At 49.8% G+C, this 20,301-nt stretch overlaps 1 protein-coding gene across 4 annotated transcripts in view; it reads right to left on the bottom strand.

Annotated features, from left to right (window-relative positions):
* The window catches only part of LOC140904199 (uncharacterized), a 302,914-nt gene that overhangs the window by 66,819 nt on the left and 215,794 nt on the right, over positions 1-20,301 (bottom strand). The gene's annotated exons all lie outside the window — the stretch shown is intronic.

Raw genomic sequence — 20,301 nt, 5'->3', positions numbered from 1 at the left:
GCGCTACATGGCGCAGGTCTGTAGCGTGGTAGGTTTAGAGGACGTGTTTCTCCGTCGTGAAACCAGCAGCAGGCAGGCGGTAGCCTCCTATTCCTCTGATCCGAGCTCACACCAGCCACAGATGGGACACACCTTTCTCCGGGGACAGGCCAGGAGTCGCATTGACCGGATTTACGTGAAAGAGAGCACATCAACAGCCCAGTGCAGGGTAGTGCCAATGGACTGTTCGGATCATGCAACTCTCACCGTGTGCTATTCCCTTGTCGTTGGCAGAAGATATTGGAAGCTGAACATCCAGAGCTTGCAAGATAAAGGGGCGGGGTGGTGTTGGCAGAACGGGAAAGCATAAGAGGGTTCTATGCCAACCAGGCAGATTGGTGGGAATTGGTGAAGGATGAGTTGGCTGCTTTGTTCCGGCAGCCAGGGAAACACCACAACATTAAAGAATAGCAACGGTGCCAAGTCCTGCAGTGTCGCCTGTGGGATTTCTACAAGACTGTCCAGACAGGGGAGCCTGTGTCACTGTATGAACATATCAAGTGACAGCTGGCTGAGTTCTGGGAGATGAGGCTGCAGCTGGCCTGATTTCAGTAGGACCACTGAGTAAAGGGAGAGGCTGCCTCCCCAGACATTTTTGCGGCCTGCAGAGACAAGAGACAAAGCAGGAGGATGCGGGGACTCAGGGTGGGACCCACGGATCCATTAGTGCAGGACCACAGGCGAATGCTGGCCATCGTGGAGGCCGATTATGGGGAGCTGTTCCTGGCCCGGGATATTGCTCAGCCAGGGAAGGAGCAGTTTTTCTACTTAGCTGGGGACTGCTCATAGCTTGTCTCAGGAGACGAGCGGAGGAGTTTGCTGGAGCCCATGCAGGAACGTGAGGTGAGGGAAACGGCTTTGTCCTTGAAGACTGGCACATCTCCTGACTCAGATGGCCTGCCTCCAGAACTCTACTGGGAACTGCTGGAGCCTCTGATGCCAGTGTTGACTAACGTCTTCAACAGCTCCCTGCACCACGGGGCACTGAGTCCATCACAATACGACACTATCCTGGTATTGCTGGCCAAGCTGGGAGTCCTCACCGACATCCGAAATTGGAGGCCCATTGCTCTATTAAATACCGACTACAAGATCTTGGCCCGAGTACTCAAGAGGAGGCTGGGAGAGGCAGCAGACCGACTGGTGCATTGTAATCAATCCAATGCAGTGCGAGGTCGGACAGTTGCAGACTCCTCATGCAGCGTGTGGGAGGTCTGTGAATGTGCGTGCTGGAAGCAGTGGGAGGGTCACTTGTTGGCTCTGGATCAATCCGAGGTCTTTGACCACGTCAGCCTGAACTATCTGTGGAAAGTGCTCAAACAGTATGGACTTCCGTGGGACTTTATCAGATGGCTGCAGGTGCTGTACAAACAGGCCTTGGTCTGCCCATTGGTGAATAGCTGGCTAGGGAATAAAGTCCCTGTGCACATGGACATAAAACAAAGCTGTCCCTTGAGCCCCTTCTGTACGTGCTGTCTTTGGACTCTTTTCTGAGAGCACTCCACAGAAGCAGAGCAATGCGGGGCATGGTTTTCCCTGACCAGAGCCTGGGAGGACTGATCAGGGGAGCTGTTGCATGGAAGGCGGTTGCCCATGCAAATGACGTGACCTTGATAGTGATCTCCTGGGTAACTGCTGTATTTTGGTGATGTTATTGGGGTACTTGGCTGCAGCCGGAGCCATGATGAACCTAGAAGAGAGCAGGGTCCTGTGGGTGGGATCGGACCCCGGTGGGGGTTTTCCCTTACTTATCAGGGATTTGAGATTAGTAAGCAGCCAAGACAGGAGCACCCCGAGGGTGGTGAACATCTTGGGGATATTGTTTGGGGTCGGGGACAAGGTGGGGAAAGCGAACTGGAGAGGCAGCTGCTGGCCTCTGAGGAACATCTCAGCTTATGGCATAAGTGGACCTTGTTGTTAGCCCAGAAGGTTGTCATGCTCAAGACCTATCTTTTGGCTGCGGGAAATTGCCTCAACCATGTATTTCCCCCAACTCCACGAGTGCTGCAATCACTGAACATGATGGCCTTCCACTTCTTGAGGGGTAATAGGAGATCCTTAGTCAGGAGAAGTGTGACTTTTCTGCCAGTGACACAGGGGAGGTTGGACATGGTGGGCTTTGAAGCCTTTTATGGTTCCAGTTTCTTGTTTTTCAGTTTTCAGTGGGTGACTGAACTGGAGGGCAGGCCAGGCCAGGGAAGAATGGTGGGGCAACCACAAAGTCAACAACCAACTCTTTGGATCTGGCTTTATTTTTTTGAGCCCACTGGGTGCAGCACTGGGTTTGGGGTGGCCGATGGTGACAGAAGAGGGAGGAGATTAGGAGGGTCCCCCACTCTTTCCAGTGCCCGTCCACTGCCACCTTATGTCCAATTGGCCTTTCAGTGTGTGGCTACGTGGAAGGTGTTCGCAGGATGGTTTAAGCCACAGCAGTGGCCTCCCTCACAGCAGCAGTGGCCACACTGGTTTGCTGCAAAGCCCTGGAGGCCCCTCCACTTGGGTCCCCAGTTGCACAAGAATCTGTTTTTTCCCTACTCCCGTGTTACTCATGCCCACTCGAGGAAGGTCTTTGGTCCGGCTGGCTTGACAGGATGGACCCATGCAATAACGTGGGGCCCCACAACTTGAGAGTCTGTCTAGAGATATCTGAAGTTCTGTGGGTTGATCTCATGTCTGTGTTTCTCTCTGCGTCACCTAATGCCAAGAGGCTTTTGCCCTTGCACTTGTCTTCGTGCTTTTTTTCTTGCCCACCTCATTCTTAAAAGGAGTGCCAGGACCAGGCTTCATAGTCAAGGAAAGAGAAGCAGGAGCAGGAGTCCCAGGCTGGAGCCCAGCACACCTCTGGGCACCGAGAACAGGGGTGGTTCTGAGGGAAGCCTTAAAAGTCATAGAGCCCCAGAGGGTGGGGCAAGAGGAGGGGAACCATGACTAATCATGATCTGTGGAAAGCCACAAAGACACACAGCCAGTCTGCTCCCTGGCTCACCCAACACCCGCTGCAGGCCACCTATAGACCAGCATGCCAGATGGCTGTTGACATTCAGTGGCCAGTATCAGAATGTTGTAGGAAAGCAGAGCCAGTCCCCCAGGTCAGGCTCCTTACCGTTCCCACTCACGGTGCTCCTTTTGGCGGTGGGGGAGGAAATTTTTCCCTAAGCAGCTTTTCACCAACTGGCAAGAGGCAGAGAAACACCCAGGCTCCAAAGGCGCTATTCAACAAGCCCCCTCCAGCATAGGGACAGGTACAGATTTGGAAGAGGGAGACTGCTCTGCATGCTAGCCCGGGTGTCCGCCCACTTTCTTTGGCAAGCTGGGAAGCCAGAGGCTGGCTTGGGACTATCTAGGGCTCGCATGCAAATCTTTGCTCTCCCCAGCCCCGCTGGAGCCAGAGCCTTTGCCCCAGTGGCCAAAGGGAGGATTTGGCAGTAAAAAGAGCAGGGCTTTCAGCCAAAGTGAAGGCTAAAGAAGCAGAACTGCAATGGGACTTGAACCCTCAATGATAAGACAGCTTATTTTTAGGCCACACAGTAACAGGCTGCTCTCTTTTGTAGGTTTCAGAGTAACAGCCGTGTTAGTCTGTATTCACAAAAAGAAAAGGAGTACTTGTGGCACCTTAGAGACTAACCAATTTATTTGAGCATGAGCTTTCGTGAGCTACAGCTCACTTCATCGGATGCATACCGTGGAAACTGCAGCAGACTTTATATATACACAGAGAATATGAAACAATACCTCCTCCCACCCCACTGTCCTGCTGGTAATAGCTTATCTAAAGTGATCATCAGGTTGGGCCATTTCCAGCACAAATCCAGGTTTTCTCACCCTCCACCCCCCCACACAAATTCACTCTCCTGCTGGTGATAGCCCATCCAAAGTGACAACTCTTTACACAATGTGCATGATAATCAAGTTGGGCTATTTCCTGCACAAATCCAGGTTTTCTCACATCCCCCCCCACCCCCATACACACACAAACTCACTCTCCTACTGGTAATAGCTCATCCAAACTGACCACTCTCCAAGTTTAAATCCAAGTTAAACCAGAACATCTGGAGGTGGGGGAGGGTAGGAAAAAACAAGAGGAAATAGGATACCTTGCATAATGACTTAGCCACTCCCAGTCTCTATTTAAGCCTAAATTAATAGTATCCAATTTGCAAATGAATTCCAATTCAGCAGTTTCTCGCTGGAGTCTGGATTTGAAGTTTTTTTGTTTTAAGATAGCGACCTTCATGTCTGTGATTGCGTGACCAGAGAGATTGAAGTGTTCTCCGACTGGTTTATGAATGTTATAATTCTTGACATCTGATTTGTGTCCATTTATTCTTTTACATAAAAGATTATCATGATTGATTATCATGCATATTGTGTAAAGAGTTGTCACTTTGGATGGACTATCACCAGCAGGAGAGTGAATTTGTGTGGGGGGGGTGGAGGGTGAGAGAACCTGGATTTGTGCTGGAAATGGCCCAACCTGATGATCACTTTAGATAAGCTATTACCAGCAGGACAGTGGGGTGGGAGGAGGTATTGTTTCGTATTCTCTGTGTATATATAAAGTCTGCTGCAGTTTCCACGGTATGCATCCGATGAAGTGAGCTGTAGCTCACGAAAGCTCATGCTCAAATAAATTGGTTAGTCTCTAAGGTGCCACAAGTACTCCTTTTCTCTTTTGTAGCAAATTTTTAGAACCATAAATGGATTCCACTGAGAGGACCCCTAAATTGTAAATGGGATACATGACCTTGTTCTTTCTCTCCCTCATTCCAGGCCAGGAGGAGAGCTGGAGGAGAGTCAGACTCAGCTTTGTAGCAGGGGAACATGGTGAAGCACAAGGAACTCAGGTATGGGTTTTACACGGGAAAAAGCAGGTAACTGTTAGAGTGAATCTAGGGGGCCTGCTAGGAGATGGCTGTTTGTTGCCCTCTTAATTGTGCATCCCCCCTGCCCCTTACCCTTCTGCTCTGCCCTCTAAGCTGCAAACCAGCCAGGGAAGTTGAATCACTGCCTCTTCTTCATGTACACGGGAGACGTCGTTACTTAAGTCCTCCTTGTTTCCAAGCCCCATGTGAATTCATGACATGCCTGGACTCTGTGACTGCAGCATTCATGTGCATGAGACTGTCTCAGGAGATGACCCTTGACATGTGTGAAAGGAGCTTTTTCTATGCTGCTAGAGAAGGGAATGTGAGAGTCCATTCACAGCCTGGCTTCCTATGAGCTCTGAGGAAGCTTTGGGATCTGCAACAGAATTCTCTGCATCCTCAGGTTATCCTGGTCATCCAGGGCTGCAGGATTTGGCCCATGGTCAGTCAAGGTGCGACAACTGCTGCAGTCTTACATGGTGAGTCCTGCAGCCTCTCTCGAAACTGCTCTGCCATGTTCTGCAGGGCGGCCTTATTGGTTGAGAATCTGGCAGAAGAGAGACCGTGGAGTAGAGAAGGAAAATGTCCTCAGCAGTCACAGCCGGCAGGAGCAGGAACGGCTGGGTTTGTTTTTAAACATCTCTCCCTGCTCAAGCCTTTAATCATTCCTGTGGCTCTTCTCTGAACCCTCTGCAATTTATCAGGGAAAACAAGCAAACCAACCAAACCAGGCTGTTCGGACTGATGTAACAATCTATTGCCTTGCAAGGTTCTATATAAATCAGATTATTCCATTCACCCAAGAGTTCAACTTTAAGGGCTTTTGGTAAACTGACCACCTAGTCACTTAACATTAACCCGTTCAAAAAGTTGGCAGGTCAAATTAGTCTTTCCTCCCAAATCAAAATGAAAAAATAAATCAGTGAAAGAAAATAACCTGAAGCACCTCTGTTGCTTTTCACAGCAGACTGGGGGAATACAGAAGGGAAAATGCTTCTCTCTCCTGACACTGAGTAACATTTCTGTCTGTCCTTGAGATCCTGCCACAGGGACAAGGATTGAGGATGCAAATGACATGTTGAGGCTACATTGGTTTGTACATTCCTTTACTCCTTCATTAGTGATAAGGGTGCATGAGTTCAAAGTAATCCAGCTCTGACTTTCACATCCTAAGGTTAGTTCCAGGCTGGCAATTACCAAAAAAATTTCGTTCTAAGCTGAGCAGGTTGAATCTGGAGTCACTGAGAGATGATAAATATAGAGCCCTGCTAAGAAGTGTCTGTCCAGTGGCAGTTCCCCCTGTATTCTCCCCAGTTTATGAACTCATCTTCAGTATATAGGCCACTGAACCTAATGAGTGGGGAGGGTCCCAGTACTTGGGCTCCAGCCCAAGTGAGAATTTCTACACTGCAATTAAACAGCCCCCAAAGCCTGGCAAGCCCAAATCAGATGGCCTGGGCCAGCTGTGAGTTTTTAATTGTACTGTAGATATACCCTTGGTGTCAAAATCCCAGTTTTCTCACCAGGGAATCAAGCCCTAGTCCCCCATGTGATGGATACTCACCACTCTTACTCATGCAGCAAGAACTGACAGCTGCCCCTGCATGGGGATGTAGGGGAACATCCTGGGCAGCTCCTTGGACCACTGTGGCTGTCAGGAGACCCAGCTAGGCAGGAGCTGCTCTGGGTTCTATGCAGGGGGAGATTGACTGGTCTGCTGACTCTCAATTGCCTGCCTACCCTGTCAATCAGGGTGACCTGGAGCTTTGGCCTCTCCCCATTGCCCCAGGGACTGTCAGTCTCAGGGTCCTGATTTCCCATTGACCCTTCCCCTTTCTTTTGGTATTGGAACTAGCCAACCAAAAAACCCACTAAGTTTTAGTAAGGGTCCAACAGTCCCCTGACACAAGCCATCCCCGTGGGGGTCACAGATGTCTACAGAAGACAGCACAAGCTGGTCCCATGGTGTAACAGTCAGCACTCCAGACTCTGAATCCTGCAATCTGAGGTCAAATCTCAGTGGGACGCCATGTTGGTTTATGGCAAAGCTCAAAGCGCTCACCTTTCCTGACTTCAGTTGTGCAAGCACAAATCCTTTCCCTCCTGCTGGGTGACTCATGCCAATGGAGGCAGGTCTTTGGTCTGGATGGCCGCAATGGGTTGGGGCTCTAGAACTTGCCACCCTGGCTACCAATGCCTGCAGGCCTGCATTTTGACCTGGTGGTTGGGATTATCACTGGTTCACCTGATGCCCTCAAGTTTGGCCCTTATGCTTGCTGCCACACTTTCCTCTTGCCCACGTGACACTTAAGGAAAGGAGTGTCAGGGCTAGGCAGGAGGGAGGAAGTGTCCCAGGCTGGAGCCCAGCACACCTCTCCTCCTCTGGGCACCTAGAGCAGAGGTGGCAGCTCCAAGGGAAGGCTTAAAACCCATAGACCAACTGAGGGCAGGGCAAGAGGAGGGGAAGACCATGCCTAGGCACGGCCAGCTAGCCCAGGCTTCCACCCAATTTCTTTGGCAAATCAGAAATGGCAAAGGCTAGCCTGGAAGCACCTAGGGCTCACACCCTGGCCTTTGCGATGCCTGACCCCCAACTCCTTCCCGGGGCCCAACTCCTTCCCGGGGCTCTAGCTAAAGCTCAGAGCATTGGCCTGAGCAGCCAAGAAGAGGCTCCAGCCCTGAAGAAAGCAGGACTTCCAGCACAAAGGGAAAACTGCACAAGCACAGCCCCAAAGAGACTCAACCTTCAATCATCTGATCTGAAGTCAGAAGCTTTATCCTTTAGGCCGTGTGGTCATAGGAGAAAAACCTTTTCAAGCACTAAGAAAAGAAGGACACTGTGTTTCTCAGGTCATCTATTGGGGGTGCAGAGAGTCTCCGGGCAAAAGAAGTCGAATTTCCAGCGAGATGTGAGACTTAATTCTATGGAGCGAGGTGCAGGACTTGGGCAGGGAGGCATCAACATGGGGGATTAAGGTGCAGTGGATGGACCGGCTGTGTAGGTGCAGAGATTTAGTTGCCCTGAAGCCCAGGAAGGAGGAGGAGGAGGAATCCTGCTGGTAGTCAGAGGCCATGGAGAAAAAGAAGAGGAGTTCCTGGACTTTTTTGCCTCTCTTTTGCCTGCCTGCTTGCTCTTGTCGTGGCAGGAATAAATACTTTTAGCAAGCCTGGCTAGCTCAGTCAGTCATCAAGCTCTGAGGGTCAAGAATTCAAGCCCCTGCCCGAGCAGTGAGCTTTTAAGTTGCCTTGTGTGCCAGGAGCCAAATGATTGCTGGTGGTGTCCAGAGCCACACACGGATTCCCAGAAGCAGCGACGGTTTCCTGGAAAGGCCCCTTTCTCCTGCTGAGTCCTTAGAAATCATGAGAGAGGCTAACGTCCACAAAAGCAGGCCCAGAAAGTGAAGTCTCCAACTGGCAGGAAGAGCTGTGGGGCCAGGTGCTGAGAGAGCCAATGGGAGAGAGGGAGCAGCTGCAGTGAAGTAATGAGTACAGAGGGCAAGTGTAAAGGGGGGTATGATCCTGCTATTGTGACAAATGTTCCTGGCTTATGCACTCTAAGATAGAGTGGAACCGGCTAGTGAAAGGATCCGAGTCCTCGCTCCCACTCCCTTACCCAGAGGCCTGCCTGACCTTGAGGACTCTCTTTCTACTCTCGTGTGTGGCAGAAGCCTCATAACCCTGACAAGGCTGGACCAAGGATTCCTGAGGGGTTCAACCCCCAGTCTTGTCGTGGTCACTTAGAACAGTGGCTGGGGTGTTTCTTTTACCCTGAGGCTTTGCTTATCTCTAGCTGTCATGGACGAGTGGTTAAACTGTTGGCCTGATAAAAGATACCAAGTTATGGAAACTAGGCAAAGCAGAATGAAAGGGCTTCACACCCCACGCAGCTCAGCCGGGTGGGCATGAGCAGATTTTGGGGGCTGGGATTGAGCTCCATGGGCAGCAGCACCACAAAAGGCAGCCAGGATCGACAGGCCTAAGGAATGTTTCAATCCTTTTTTTGTAGGTATGATGAATGCAACTGTTACAGTGCACCCCATAAGGCTTTATGGGAATATGCTTATGAATGTACATATGACATAACGGGAATATGTTTTATGCTACATATGCCGTGTAACATGTCTCTGTAAAGGTTGAGCTATTGAATCTATTCCTCCTATCTGTATGCATGTGTCATTTTTGTAGTTGAAGTTACGAATATTGGCTGTGTACTTGCTTGATTTTAAGTAGCCTAGTAGAGCATTTGGTCAGCTTCTTGAGAAAGGAATGTGCAAATTAAGTGCCCCATCAAGAATCATTTAAGCCAACCATGAACTTGAAGGCGTCAATCCACATCTGAGCTTTCCCAGGAATGTGACTCGGCTGTTAAGAAACTCAGTTGTGCATGGACATGTGACTTGCCAATGTGACTCAAACTCCATTTTGTAGCTGGATTCTACACCGGGGAGGGAGGGGTCTCCACCCACAAAAAAAGTCTATTTAAACCCCTGGGAGACCCCTCCATGTTGTCTTCAGCTGGCTCAAGAGATACCCTCTGCATCTCCAAGGATACCTAAAAGAAACTGGAAGAAAGGACAGTGACTACAGGGGGTGTGAGTGATTGCTGGACCCAGACTAGAAGGAGACTCGTCTGTAAAAGGAAGCTTATTGAAACCATAGGCGCTGACTCCGTGGCTGAAGCACCCACGGGGAAAAATTGGTGGGTGTTCTGCACCAATTGGCAGCTCTCTGCCCCCTCGCCCAGCTCACCTCTGCCTCTACTCTGCCTCCTCCTCCCCATAGTGTGCCACATGCCTGCTTTTTCTCCCTAGCTCCCAGCACTTGCGCTGCAAAACAGCTGTTTCGCGAGGCTGGGAGGGAGGGGGGCAGAGCGGGAATGCAGCGCACTCAGGGGAGGAGGTGGGGCCCCGGGGCGGGGATTTGGGGAAGAGGTTCAATGGGTCAGGGAGGGGGTGGAGTTGGGGTGGGGACTTTGGGGAAGGGGTGGAGTAGGGGAGGGGCCAGGGACGGGGGGGGGCATAAGCACTCACCTGCACTGAGGAAAGATGGTGCCTATGATTGAAACATCTTTGAGGGTGAGGTTTTACCTGTATTCAGTTTTATTACTGTATTAGAGAGAGATTTGCATGTTTTATATTATTTTACTTGGTAATTCGCTTGGTTCTGTCTGTTACTACTTGGAACCACTTAAATCCTACTTTCTGTATCTAATAAAATCACTTCATTTATTAATTAACCCAGAGTATGTATTAATTCCTTGGGCGGGGGGGGGGGGGAACAGCTGTGTCAGTGTTAAAAAAGGCAAACAATCTATAAATTTGCCCTGTATAAGCTTTATACAGGGTAAAATGGATTTATTTAGGGTTTGGACCCCATTTGGAGTTGAGCATCTGAGTGTCAAAGACAGGAACACTTCTTAACCTGTTTTCAATTGAGCCTTCAGCTGTTAGGGGACGTGGTTCAGACCTGGGTCTGGGTTTGCAGCAGGCTAGTGGGTCTGGCTCAAACAGGGCAGGGTACTGAAGTCCCAAGCTGCCAGGGCAGGAAAGCAGGGGCAGAAGTAATCTTGGCACATCAGTTAGCAGTTCCCAAGGGGGTTTCTATGATCCAACCCATCACGGCAGCCTCCGCTCCTGGGTCTTCCCCAGGGACAGAATATTTCATTGCAAAATAAAGCTTTTAATTGAAAGGAGTAAAATGAAACGGGCACCCAGTGGTGCCAGAGACTATGGAATGAAAAGCCCATGTTTCCTAAATCGTAGAAGATTAGGGTTGAAGGGACCTCAGGAGGTGTCTAGTCCAACCCCCTGCTCAAAGCAGGACCAATCCCCAAGTCAGTCATCCCAGCCAGGGCTCTGTCAAGCCGGGCCTTAAAAACCGCTAAGGATGGAGATTTCACCACCTCCCTAGGTAACCCCTTCCAGCGCTTCACCGCCGTCCTAGTGAAATAGTTTTTCCTAATATCCATCCTAGACCTCCCCCACTGCAACGTGAGATTTTCTTCTTCTTCTCTTACCTGCCACCACTGAGAACAGCCTAGCTCAATCCTCTTTGGGACCCCCCTTTCAGGTAGTTGAAAGCAGCTATCAAATCCCCCCTCATTCTTCTCTTCCGCAGACTAAACAAGCCCAGTTCCCTCAGCCTCTCCTCATAAGTCATGTGCTCCCCTCATCATTTTTGTTGCCCTCCACTCTCCCCAATTTGTCCACATCCTTTCCGTAGTGGGGGGGGGGGAAACTGGATGCAGTCCTCCAGATGTGGCCTCACCAGTGCCAAAGAGGGGAATAATCAGGGGAGGGGGCGGGAAGGGGTGGAGTCAGGGCAGGCTCTGTGGCAGACCCAGGGGTTGAGCAGTGAGCACCCCCCAGCACATTGGAAAGTTGGCACCTGTTGCTCCAGCCCCAGGGTCGGTACCTACACAAGGAGCCGCAGATTAACTTCTGAAGAGCCGCACGTGGCTCTGGGGCCACAGGTTGGCCACCCCTGGAATAATCACTTCCCTCGAGCTGCTGACAACACTCGTATTAATGTAGCCCAATATGCCATTAGCCTTCTTAGCAACAAGGGCACACTGTTGACTCATATCCAGCTTCTTGTGCACTGTAATCCCCAGGTCCTTTTCTGCAGAACTGTCAATTAGCCAGTCGGTCCCCAGCCTGTAGCAGTGCAAAAAACGGGATTTTTCTGTGATAAGGGCAGGACTCTGCACTTCTCCTTCTTAAGCCTCCTCAGATTTCTTTTGGCCCAATCCTCCAATTTGTCTACATCATTCTGGACCCAATCTCTACCCATCAGAGCTTGGATTCTTTCCATGCTTTCACAGAGGGAAGAGCACATGTTCCATGACTTCATAGGGCAGAGTTTTAGGGCTATTGTGATTCAGGGAGCTATGTTATAAAGTGTCTTCCCTGTGTGGATTTGACAGGTGGATCGACATAGATGCACATTTCAGAGTAGCAGCCATGTTAGGCTGTCTCCGCAAAAAGAAAAGGAGGACTTGTGGCACCTTAGAGACTAACAAATTTATTTGAGCATAAGCTTTCGTGAGCTACTGCTCACTTTATCAGATGCACATTGTGACCCTTCTCAGGGTGCTGAGGGCTGTGAATCTTCTTGTTGGCACCTGCCACTAGGAAGAGGGAGTTTTGGATTTGGCAACCAGATGTTAGCGACTCAACTCACCCAGCCTGTTGGCCACTCAAGGACCCTCCACTGAGCTACAGCAGCCCTGCCAGTTGACAATAGAGGCACCCTAACCCCTGAGTTCCTTCAATGTGTCCTTCTCTGGGGTCCAACCCCAATCACCAGATACTGAGAGAAATCCCAGATCCTCTCTGCCCGAAGCAATGGTACATCCCAAGTTACCAGTTTTACTGTAGACCACTGCTCCTGCATCACACACAGCACTTGAGTACAATTATCGAACAAGTGGAAATTTATTCAACAAGGGAGAGAGATTTAAACAGAAACAAACGTGAGTGATGGAAACCAACTGTTACCAACAAAACAAAATCACAAAATTCAACCTATACTTTTTAATAGTTACCTTTCCTATCTAAGTAGATTCTCACCTCACACTTCAGTCTACTGCAGTGATTGCTAGTCCCTAGGAGCCATGGCCCTGCCTTTCATGCAGAACCACTGGTCATTAGGGCTCTCCTTGGTGCATAAACCCAGAGTGTTTTTCTCCACCCTGTTATAAACTGATTAAGTCTTTTGTCTTCATTCACAGAAAGGATGATCTCCTCATTGTCATATTGTCCTTTTTATTTCCACAGGGTTTCGCTGTCTATAGTTTGTCTTTGATAGTTTTCGATTGGCTTTTCTGGGTTGTTGCAAAGGTTGACAATTGAGCAGTACATCGCATAACTGGTTAGCAAGGTTCAGATGACAATTCCCTCCCACTTGAAGGGGCCGTCCCCACCAAGACCTATGATTGGGGTGACTCCTTTTTATGACAATACCATATGAGCATAATTTTCCATGTACTTACATTACTCCTTAAATATGACTCGTACACACCTCTTGCAGTGATTAGGCATAAGAATAATTTACAAGCTTTCAGTAGAGTTCTCACTGCTGTGCTTCCTGGATAAATAACATAAAATCAGTGTATTAGGTGTGGTGAGTTTGTCAGTTCTGAGACAGGAGTTGCTTGTGAATGATAGTGACCCAATTGGCACGAATAAGCTTTTGTCACACATGCCCTGAGCTAGACAGTCACACCCTGTTATAATAGAAAAGCCAGCAGAAAAAAACAGAGAAAGGAACAATAAGATACTGAGGGCTTGGCTACACTTGCAGATGTAGAGTTCTTTGAGTTCAGCCAGCCTTCGGAGAGCGCAGAAGGGAAAGCAGTGCAGTCTGTCCACATGCTGTCAGCGCACTGGCTTGGCCACACTTGCAGTGGCATTGGGAGTGGTGCATTATGGGCAGCTATCCCAGCGTTCAAGTGGCTGCAACGTGCTTTTCAAATGCGTGGGCGGGGTGGAGTGTGACTGGGAGGGTGTTGTGTGTATGTGGGGGGGGGAATGGGTTTTTGGGGTGCTGAGAGTGTGGCAGCATGCTGTCTTGTAAGTTCAGACCCCCCGCCCCCCCCCACTCAAAGCGGCTGGCTGTCAGAAGCGGAGCTTTGCAATGGCATTCCCGCATTCCTGCGGCCAATTTCACAACGAGAAGAGTGGCCACTTGACTTAAGGGGATTATGGGACGTTTCCAGAGGTCAGTCAGAGCGCAGTAGTGCAACACCTCGTTCACCCTGATGCTGGAACGTCTCACCCAATATGCATCAGACATTATCCCTCTCATCACGGTGGAGTACCAGCAGCGCTCCAGCCAGGGAGTCCGAGCGCTCTACGTGCCTTGCCAGTGTGCACGGGGAGTCAGGTAGAGCACTCTGGGTGGCTTTATTGTGGTATAACTTGCAAGTGTAGCCAACGCCTAAAATGACAATGGTTAGAACTCTCCATTTCTCTCAGTCTTTGGATGGATGGGTACTAAGAGCTGTAGCTACAGTTGAGGAACCAGGCAATGGGACAGCTGGTTCAGCCCTCCATGATAGTAGCTTTCTCACATACAGGAAGAAAGGTCAAGATTGGAATTGATGTCATGACTTGCTTCCCATAGGGGATCAATCTGTCTAAGGCTCTGTCTACACTTCAAACAATGGAAGTAGTCTTCTGACAACCTAACACTGTCTACGCTGAGAGATGTGGCCATGTCAACATAACTTTTCAGCGTAGACCAGCCTTTAGATGGCTTTTTGATATGAAAGGCAATGGACTTCAGCCTTTTCCTTGATATGGACGGTTGACGATTGCAGGTTTCCTACCAGCTGGACACATCCTATGACAGATGTCATGCCTTTCCTTTGCAAATTAGAGAAGTGGGGAAGTCAGTAACCCTAACAGTCTAAGTGGATAAAAATTTATGCAACTTGTCTCCATGAGTAGTTTCCTTTTAATAGAAATTGACTTTGAAATTAATAAAATTAAGTGTCATTTGAAATACAGAAAATTAAAATCTATATCGGGCCAATATTCTCTTATACACTCTTTCTCACACACATTCTCCCACCCCAACCTTTGGAGTGAGGTTTTCTACCAGAACTCCTTACACTACAGGGGGTAAATTAAATCAAAGTCACTTTTCAAGATCAGCCATCATTTCCTGTATGACAAAACAAAAAAGACAACTTTCAGTTTTCCAAAATAATGCAGATTATCACACAATGAGTCTCTTACTCTATAACCAATAACTTCACCTATAATTTCATTTTCATTGGTAACAACAACATATTCAAAGACCAAAAATTCTTGCCATATATGTTAGTTTTCTTTTATCCCCATTGCCAACAACTGAACCATGACTGAAGTTGTGGTTTGTCCCAATGTAGGTCCCAGCCACTTCTCTGAGTTCATATATCTTAAGATCTTCTGCCATGTGCGTTGGTGGAAGGGGTCTCCTAGGTGGGAAGGTTTGCATCATGAGGAAAAATACCTCTCTTATTTTCACACTTTTTAATCTTTCAGAGTAGGAGGAGGTAGAGGAGAAGTGATGTAAATGCATAAAATACAGGAGAAAACTGTCTGGTCTACACTGAAGACATTTATCAGTATTACTATATTGCTCAGAGGTGTGAAAAATCCACACCGCTGAGCAGCGTAGTTACACAGCCCTAGGCCCCCGTGTAGATGGTGCTACGTCAGCAGGAGAACTTCTCCTGCCAACACAGCCACCACCGCTTGCAGGGCCTGGACTAATCAAGTCGGACGGGAGAGATCTCTCTCCTATTGGCTTAGAGCATCTGTAATAACAATGCTAGACCAGCACAGCTACAAATCGGTGCAGCTGCGCCAACATCAGCTTTATTGTGTAGCCGTCGCGTCAGACACAAAACCAGATACATGCCGGAGACTGTGTGTTAACTGCCCAGGAGTGGCTGTTCTCACAGTAAAGCAGTGTAAAAGGCACCCCAGCTTGGGGAACTGAGGGGAAACAGCTGTTCAACAGTCCAGATTGTACTGTGGTTAATGTCACAGACACTCAATTTCAAAGAGTCTCCTAAAACACAGAGAAAGTAAATCCATGTCCCACAAATCGAAGACTCCAGATAGAGGGCAAGTTGCCCTGGCACTGCTTCTTGCTAACAGAGAGGTCCAGAGACAATGAGAGAGTTCTGGGGAAGTTGTGAACAGTAAGCATGGGCTGGTGGGGTTCAGTGGAGAAAGGGAACAGGAAGGGCAGGGATATTACTGAATGCAGGATCTCAGCAGTCCTAGATGTCAGGATAGCACATAGAATCATAGAATATCAGGGTTAGAAGAGACCTCAGGAGGTCATCTAGTCCAACCCCCTGCTCAAAGCAGGACCAATCCCCAATTTTTGCCCCAGATCCCAAATGGCCCCCTCAGGACTGAACTCACAACCCTGGGTTTAGCTGGCCAATGCTCAAACCACTGAGCAGCCCTCCCCCCCAAACATATTGCAGCCCATTGGGAAACAATCTCAACTATACTTATAAAATGATGGGGTCTAAATTAGCTGTTTCCACTCAAGAGAGGGATCTTGGCGCCACTGTGGATAGTTCTCTGAAAACATCCACGCAATGTGCCATAGCAATCAAAAAGCGAACAGAAAGGGATAGGTAATAAGACAGAAGATATCATATTGCCTCTATATAAATCCATGCTACGCCCACATCTTGAATACTGTGTGCAGATGTGGTCACCCCATCTCAAAAAAGATCTATTGGAATTGGAAAAGGTTCAGAAAAGGGTAAAAAAAAAAATGATTAGGGGTGTGGAACAGCTTCTGTATGAGGAGAGATGAAAAAGACCAGGACTTTTCAGCTTGGAAAAGAGATGAAGGGGGGATATGAGAGAGGTCTATCAAATCATGATGGGTGTGGAGAAAGTAAAGAAGAAAGTGTTATTTACTCCTTCTCATAACACAAGGACTAGGAATCACCCAATGAAATTAATAGGAAGCAGGTTTAGAACAACAAAAGGAAGTATTTCTTCACACAACGCAGAGTCAACCTGTGGAACTCTTTGCTAAAGGATGTTGTGAAGGCCAGGCCTATAACAGGGTTCAAAAAAAGAACATGATAAATTCATGGAGGATAGGTACATCAATGGCTATTAGCCAGGACAGACAGGGATGGTGTCCCTAACCTGTTTGCCATAAGCTGGAAATGGGCGACAGGAGATGAATCACTTGATGATGACCTGTTCTGTTCATTCCCTCTGGGGCACCTGGCGCTGGCCACTGTCAGAAGACAGGATACTGGGCTAGCTGGACCTTCGTCTGACTCAGTCTGACCGTTCTTATGTACTAGGGAATCTAATGAGTCCAGTGCAATGGGAGGGAGCAGGAAAATCCCCATGTGTAGACAACACTGGGAAATTAGAAGCTATAATTCCAGAAGCAACAGACTCAAATTAGTCTGGAAAATCAGAATGTGAAAATAAGAATCAGGGTCATGTGACTTTTGCAATGAGAAGAGAGATTGTGACTGCTACACATGGTGAAGGGGGAGCAAGACTCTCCATGTCTCAAGAAGTTTCACTACCAACCTAAGCCATTTTCACACGCTGGGGTACAATCCAGAGCAGTGAGGAGTTGTGTCACCTGTAATCCTGGGTGAGAGTCAATGTTCTGCAGCTGGAGCTCCCTTGTCTGGAAGCCAGCATTCAAGGACGCCCGAGTATCTGTGTGATCAGTAACCCTGGACCAGCAGCTCTGACTCCAGCAGCCTGCTTCTTACACCCCAAGCACATTCTGGTCTGGGTGGAGAAGGCTCAGGGTTTCAGAGAAGGTCAGGAGTAGGAAGCTTCTGTTGGTTATGCTGGACCTAACCCCCAGTTTTACTCGTGCTACCAGGAGATCTTTGACACGGTGTGATACTGCTCCTGTGCTCTGCTCCCGAAGTGTTCTGCAGCAGGGGAGGGTCACTGGTCGTGTGTGTGTCACTGGCATGTTGGGGTGATGCTGAAACAGGACAGAGCAGAGGTGGCATTGTGGGGGTGGTGTGAACCTCATCTCTTCAGCACCCCTTCCAAGAACTGAAGGGACAGGAATCCTTACCCAGCGAGGTCACATTCTCATAGTTCTCCTGCATGACGTCTCTGCAGAGGGCTCTCTGAGCGGGGTCCAGCAGAGCCCACTCTTCCCTGGTGAAATACACAGCCACCTCCTCGAAGGTCACCGGCCCCTGAAAGAGCAAGAGTCCCACACTCAGTACCCGCTGCCCCACTCACAGCCCCACTAGTCGTGGGGGAGAGCAGCCAATCAAATTGGAGCTCTGGGAGGCTCGCTGTCAAAAGAGTTCCAACCCCCCACAAGGCTCCGAGCATCCAGGAAACACCAGGGTGAGGGGACGAAGAGAGAGCCCCTCCTCTCTCCCAGCTGATCCATCACACACCTACTCGCCACAGACTGCTACAGGAGATGGAGCCCCTAGCAGGGTCCAGGGAGAGCTGCCTGGTAGGAAGCCCAACACCCCGCTCATTGTGAGGAGCTGGATATGAGGAAGGGGTATCTCCCCTAAGTCTGACTGGTGGGTGCCCCCAACATATGTCTCAGCAGCCACTGGTTAGTCGGGTCAGGCTCCAACACTATGCGTTTGGTCAGTTTTCCCAGCTCCATGTAGGTGGGTTATTTTCTGTTTCACAGATCAGGGCATTTCCACCTCCGAACCTCATGGGTCTGTTCCTAGAATCTAGGCCACTTATTAAACAACTCCCAGCAGCTTTGCCACCCCCTGTTCTCCTCCCTTTCTCCTCCCTGTGCATTTCCTGCCCCACTCCAACCTCCAAACCAGACGGTGCAAACCTTCCCCTCTCCGGGGTATTTGCTGCCCCCTCCCTCCTGCAGGACCCCACCAGCAACCCCCCGATAATCCCTACATGACCTGGCTCCTCTGCAGCCATTTCTCTCCCCTGTCCCATGGGAGGTTGGGATGAGCTGGAGTGAAACATGGACGTCATTCTGCAGCCTGGCCGGGTGAGAAGGGCAGTTGTGAAATTAACTGAAGGCTCTTCTGAAACCTCCACATCATGATTCCCCCAGGCCCTTTCCCTGCAGACAGACATCCTAGATTCTGCCATGCTGGAAGAATGCTTGATCTCTTTATTACAGTGCAGACCTGGCCCCTCCTGCCAGGCTAAGCCCACAGAGACATTTTTAACCTCCCTTCTCCCTCCCTCCCTCCCTCCCTCCCTCCATCCCGTAACAAAGTCTCTGAACACAATGCTAGAAAAAAGCAGACCCAAAGGAGTCACTTTCGAGGACTCCCTCTGCCACTGACCCCATGGCAGCCAACCCCAGCAGGAGGGATATGGAGTCAGGAACTGGGTTTTCCTCTGTCTGATCCTCATCTTTCCACAGGAAAGTGACTCTACCCAGGGTGCAGTAATGCATCTGTCTGGGCAGATCAGAGATCTGGAAATCTCTCTTGAAACTCTTGTCTCTCACGGCCTCTTTCAGCCTCTCTGTCCCCTATCTTCTTTTCTCTCTCCCCTCTCCCTGCCCATCTGGTAGGAAAGTCCCATTCCTGGGCTATTTGCTCCCCCATGGCTGGATTTGCCCCTGCAATTGCTAATGGGAGGAGAAATGGGGTGGTGGGGAGGGGGCTGTTTGTGTAGAGTCATTTTAATGCCAGACTCCAGCATTTTCTCTTGGTTTCTTTCAGTTACCTGGAGTCTGTGGCTGAGAATTTAGTATTCACAGGGCCCAGGGATACCGCATGGGGCTAGTACCAGCTGGAGAAAGTCCCAGCAGAGAAGTAACTTTAATTAAGGTCACTTCCCAGCACAGAAGCCCCACTGGGGGAGCAGCAGCTGCTAAGCCTGGTCTCCCAGATCACAATAGAGGCTGCAGCATCTGACCCAGGAAGCTGAACCCCAATATCCTGAGCAGAGAGGGACAGAGCGTTTGAGAAGCCTTCCCTTCTTTAGCTCTCTGGGGAGAGCAGCTAATGAGAGCACCTCCTCACAGGGAGAACTGCTCATCTCATTTGCCCCACTGTACATCTGGAGTCACTCCTTGTCTTTCCATGCAGTGACTCTGGATTAACAATGGTCTTAATGAAACCAGATTTCAGAAAGAATGAGTCCAGAATGCTGTGGATGAGACCTTTGCGTGGCAATGCTAACCCCCTTCCACCTCCCTCACCCCCCGGATCTAGGACAAGGACTGGGGGCACGAATTTTCCCAACGGACCCAAAAGTTCCTGCTGTTTTCAAGAGAGGAGAAAAGCAAAATCTGTGATTTCACGCTCTCAGTGTTTGATTAGTAGACAGAAAGTTATCACGGTGACTGGGCGTGGTTGGGGAATGCCCCCAGGATTCTGGCACAAGCTGATCAGGGAGAAAGAGCAAGGCCAGGAGCAGCCCCCAGAGCCCCCAGCAAAGGGCTCCCAGACACCCCCCAGTACCCAGACCCTCCAGCCAGGGTCCTGACAAATATTACCAGGGATCCAGCCCCCAGAGTCCCTAGCCAGGGACCCCAGATACCCCTCAGAGCCCCACCGACCATAGAACTCCCACCAGAGCATCACTGCCAGGCTGGGAATCCCAAAGAGTTCCCCTCACCAAGAGCCCCCAGCAGCCAGGGACCACCCGCCAGGGGACCACCCGCCACTGGGAATTCAGTCCCTCACTGCCTGCCTGGGATTCCCCCACTGCCTGCCTAGGACCCGCACCTGTCCTCCAGCAGTTTGCCTGGGACCCCCTGATGCTTTACAGCTGGACCCCTCACTCTGCTTGCCTGGCATCCCCTGACCTAGCCCAGGGGACTTCCCCCAGTTCTGTGCATTGGCCATGACGGAGCCCCTGGCACAGCACCAGACACCCTCTAATTCCCTTCCCCACCTCCCCATGATATGCCCACCCCC

This window comes from Lepidochelys kempii, chromosome 28 (assembly GCF_965140265.1).
Source record: "Lepidochelys kempii isolate rLepKem1 chromosome 28, rLepKem1.hap2, whole genome shotgun sequence".
NCBI lineage: Eukaryota > Metazoa > Chordata > Testudines > Cheloniidae > Lepidochelys > Lepidochelys kempii.
This window is presented reverse-complemented; position numbering and strand designations above follow the sequence as displayed.